This window comes from Felis catus, chromosome X, assembly GCF_018350175.1.
Source record: "Felis catus isolate Fca126 chromosome X, F.catus_Fca126_mat1.0, whole genome shotgun sequence".
Taxonomy (NCBI): domain Eukaryota; kingdom Metazoa; phylum Chordata; class Mammalia; order Carnivora; family Felidae; genus Felis; species Felis catus.
Window position 1 is genome coordinate 62,468,052 of NC_058386.1, and position 4,829 is coordinate 62,472,880.

General features: G+C 37.8%; 1 pseudogene; it reads left to right on the top strand.

Moving 5' to 3' along the window:
- The first annotated feature begins 1,947 nt into the window (after nt 1-1,947).
- Nucleotides 1,948-3,528, top strand: LOC101086292 (annotated as a pseudogene).
- Nucleotides 3,529-4,829: the final 1,301 nt, after the last annotated feature.

Consider the following 4,829-nt stretch of genomic DNA (forward strand, 5'->3'; position numbering starts at 1 on the left):
AAGAAGAGACATTGCTCAGAAGGAATAGAAAATATGAACAGATTCATAAACAGAAAAGAAATTCAATCAGTAATCAATAATCTCCCAACAAATAAAACTCCAGTTGGGAAAATTGGACAGACATGTAGAAGAATTAACCTGGGCCACTTTCTTACACCATACACAAAAATAAACTCAAAATGGATGAAAGACCTAAATGTAACAGGAAACCATCAAAATCCTAGAGGAGAAAATGATCAACAACCTCTTTCACCTCAATCACAACAACTCATTAGTGGACATGTCTCCAGAGACAAGGTAAACAAAAGCAAAAATAAACTATTGGGACCTCATCAAGATAAAAAGCTTCTGCACAGTGAAGGAAACAATCAACAAAACTAAAAGGCAACCGATGGAATGGGAGAAGATATTTGCAAATGACATATCTGATAAAGGGTTAGTATCCATGATGAGCAATGATTCAAGAATTCTTAATACGATACTAGCAAATTGAATCCAACAGTACTTTAAAAGAACTATTACAGTCGGTTGGGCTTCGACTTCAGCTCAGGTCATGATCTCACAGTTCGTGGGTTCAAGCCCCGCGTCGGGCTCTGTGCTGGCAGCTTGGAGCCTGGAACCTGCTTCGGATTCTGTGTCTCCCCCTCTCTCTCTGTCCCTCCCCAACTTGTGTTCTGCCTCTCTCTCTCAAAAATAAACATTAAAAAAATTTTTTTAATTATTCCACACAATCTAATGGGATTTATTCCTGGGCTGCAGGGGTGCTTCAATATTCATGAGTCAGTCAACACGATGCACCATATTAATAAAAGAAAGGGAAAAAAAACATATCTTCTCAATAGATGCAGAAAAAGCATTTGGCAAAGTACAGCCTCCATTCTTCATAAAAACCTTCAGCAATGTGAGGATAGATGGAACATACCTCATCATCATAAAGGCAATATATGAAAGACCCACAGCTAATATCATCCTCAATGGGGAAAAACTGAGAACTTTTCCCCTAAGGTCAGGAACAAGACAGGGATGTCCACCCTCAGCATTGTTATTTAATACAGTACTGGAAACCCTAACCTCAGCAATCAGACAACAAAAAGAAATAAAAGGCATCCCAATTGTCAAGGAAGAAGTCACATTCCCATCACTCCCACATGACATGAGTGACATGACATGTTGAAAACCCAAAAGACTCCACCAAAAAATTACTAGAACTGATACACAAATTGAGAAAAATCAGTGTACCAAAACCTGTTGCCTTTTCTAGACACTAATAATGAAGCAGCAGAAAAAGAAATCAAGGAATAGATCCCATTTGTAATTGCACCAAAAACAATGATACCTAGGAATAAACCTAACCAATGTGGTAAAAGATCTATATTCTGAAAACTACAGAACACTAATGAAAGAATGGCACAATGGCACTAATTGATGATGGCACAATGAAATGTAAAAACATTCCATACTCAATGATTGGAAGACAAATATTGTTAAAATGTCAATATTACCTAGAGCAAGCTACACATTTAATCAAATCCCTATCAAATTACCACCAGCATTTTTCCCAGAGCTAGAACAAACCATCCTAAACTTTTTATGGAACCACAAAAGACCCTTAATAGACAAATAAATCTGAAAAAGAAAACTAAAGCTGGAAGCATCATGATTTGGGACTTCAAACTATATTATAAAGTTACAGTCATCAAGACAGTATGGTACTGGCACAAAAACAAACATAGATCAATGGAACAGAATAGAAAACCCAGAAATGGGCCAACAACTATACGGTCAACTAATTTTTGACAAAGCAGGAAAGAATATCCAATGGGGAAAAAAGACAGTCTCTTCAACAAATGGTTCTGGGAAAATTGGACAGCAACATGCAGAAAAAATGGGCTGAGCCAGCTTGCACGCCACACACTGGGTATTCTCTTCTTCTTGTGCTGGTTAGCTATGGCGGCGGTGAAGACTCTGAACCCCAAGGCCGAGGTGGCCAGAGCTCAGGCGGCACTGGCAGTCAACAGTAGCACAACCCCGGGGGCTGCACTACGAGCTGAGGACCAACTTGAAGACTAAGGGCACCATGAAGATGCTTGTTTCTGGTGCTGGAGACATCAAGCTTACTAAAGATGGCGATGTGCTGCTTTATGAAATGCAAATTCGACACACAGCAGCCTCTTTAATAGCCAAAGTAGCAATAGCCCAGGAGGACATAACTGGTGACATAACATTCAATGTCCTAATCATTGGAGAACTACTGAAACAAGCAGATCTCTACATTTCTGAAGGTCTTCATCTTAGAATAATAACAGAAGAATTTGAAGATGCACTGGAAAGGGCACTTCAGTTTTTGGAACTAGTCAAAGTAAGCAAAGAAATGGACATAGAACACTTCTAAATGTGGCCAGAACATCTCTACGTACTAAAATGCATGCTGAACTTGCTGATATCTTAACAGAGGCTGTGATGGGTTCCATTTTGTCCATTAAAAAACAAGATGAATCTATTGTCCTCTTCATGGTTGAGATCATGGAGATGAAACATAAATCTGAAACTAATACAAGCTTAATCAGAGGTCTTGCTTTGGACCACACGGCACGGCAATCTGATATGAAAAAAAAAGAGTAGAAGATGCATACATCCTCATGCAATGTGCCATTAAAATATGAAAAACAGAAGTGAATTGTGGGTTTTTTACAAGAGTACAGAAGAGAGAGAAAAACTCGTAAAAGCAGAAAGAAAACTCATTGAAGATAGAGTTAAAAAAATGCTAGAACTGAAAAATAAAGTTTGTGGTGATTCAGATAAGGAATTTGTTGTTAATAGTCAAAAAGGAATTGACCCCTTATCCTTAGATGCTCTTGCAAAACAAGGCATAGTAGCTCTGTGTAGAGCTAAAACAAGAAATACGGAAAGGCTGATTTTTGCTTGTGGTGGAGTAGCTCTAAAAATTCTTTTGTTGACCTAAATCCTGATTGTTTGGGACATTCAAGCTTGTCTATGAGTTTACATTGTGAAAAGAGAAATTCACCTTTATTGAGAAATGTAACAATCCTCGCTCTGTCACATTATTAGTCAAAGGACCAAAAAAGCATACATCATTCAAATCAAAGATGCAAAAGAGATGGTTTGAGGGCTGTTAAAAATGTTACTCATGATGGCTGTGTAGTTCTAGATGCTGGTGCAACGGAAGTAGCAGTGGCAGAATCCTTGATTAAATATAATCCCAGTGTAAAGGGCAGGGTCCAACTTGGAGTGCAAGCACTTGCTGATGTATTGCTCATTATTCCCAAGGTTCTTGCTCAGAACTCTGGTTTTGACCTTCAGGAAACACTAGTTAAAGTTCAAGCAGAACAGTAAGAATCAGGTCAACTTGTGGATGTGGACTTGAACACAAGTAAGCCAATGGTAGCAGCTGAAATAGACATATGGGATAACTATTGTGTAAAGAAACAGATTCTTCATTCCTGAACTGTGATTGCCACCAACATTCTCCTGGTTGATGAGATCATGCAGCTGGAATGTCTTTTCTAAATGGTTGGATTGAAGCTTTCCTTGTGTCATCGGTATCATTAAGACTACAGGGTGCCAATACCATGCTGTCTTGATGATGACAGCTTTGTAGTAGAGGCTAAAGTCTGGGATTGTGATGCCTCCTGCTTTGGTCTTCTTCTTCAAAATTACTTTGGCTATTCGGGGCCTTTTGTGGTTCCATATGAATTTTAGGATTGCTTGTTCTAGTTTCGAGAAGAATGCTGGTGCAATTTTGATTGGGATTGCATTGAATGTGTAGATGGCTTTGGGTAGTATTGACATTTTGACAATATTTATTCTTCCAATCCATGAGCAGGGAATGTCTTTCCATTTCTTTAAATCTTCTTCAATTTCCTTCATAAGCTTTCTATAGTTTTCAGCATACAGATCCTTTACATCTTTGGTTAGATTTATTCCTAGGTATTTTATGCTTCTTGGTGCAATTGTGAATGGTTGATGGGGGGTGGGAGGGAGGAGAGGGTGGGTGATGGGTATTGAGGAGGGCACCTTTTGGGATGAGCACTGGGTGTTGTATGGAAACCAATTTGTCAATAAATTTCATATAAAAAAAAAAAGACTACAGGGCGATCCTAAGAATATAGCTATGGAATTTTCGTCCAAGCTTCAAATGATTTTCAAAAGCATTTTCTTTTTCCATATGAAAAAGAAAACATTGGCACTCGAGTTCTGAAATTCTGAAATTATAATTACAGTATTTTTTAAAATTTCACTGCAGTGCACACACATTAAGCAGGCTGTTTTCACCCAATGAACAGGATGTTTTGCTTTAGCTTCAGTGATCTAAAAGTATTACGTTAGACAAGTGTACGTTATCTACCTTGTTATTAAATGTTCCTTGAAAAAAAACTTTAGTGGTTTAATAATTTCTTCTAATGGATGATTTTAAATTTATCCAATAGCTCCCTACTGTCACACTTGTAAGTTTTTATGCAAATATAAATAATACTTAAAGTAACTTAAGATTTTGAAAGCATCCATGTTTCTTTAGTATAAATTCCTATGAGTAAAACTATTGGATCATTTGGACTTTTAATGCTTTTGAAGTACCTTTGCTAAAATGCTCCCCAGAAAAGTTGTACTGGGCAGAAAAATGGGTGAAGTATAGGCAAGGGTGTTGAATAAACTGAAAGTATGAAGACAGAAAACTATAAATAGAGGAGATAGAGGTAAAAACACCATTAAAGGCATGGGGGTTAGAGGATAGGAGATTTTCACGTAGAATGTGTTTTCACACTCCTGAACCCGTGCTTATCCTGAAATACCCATCCATCCCAAACTCT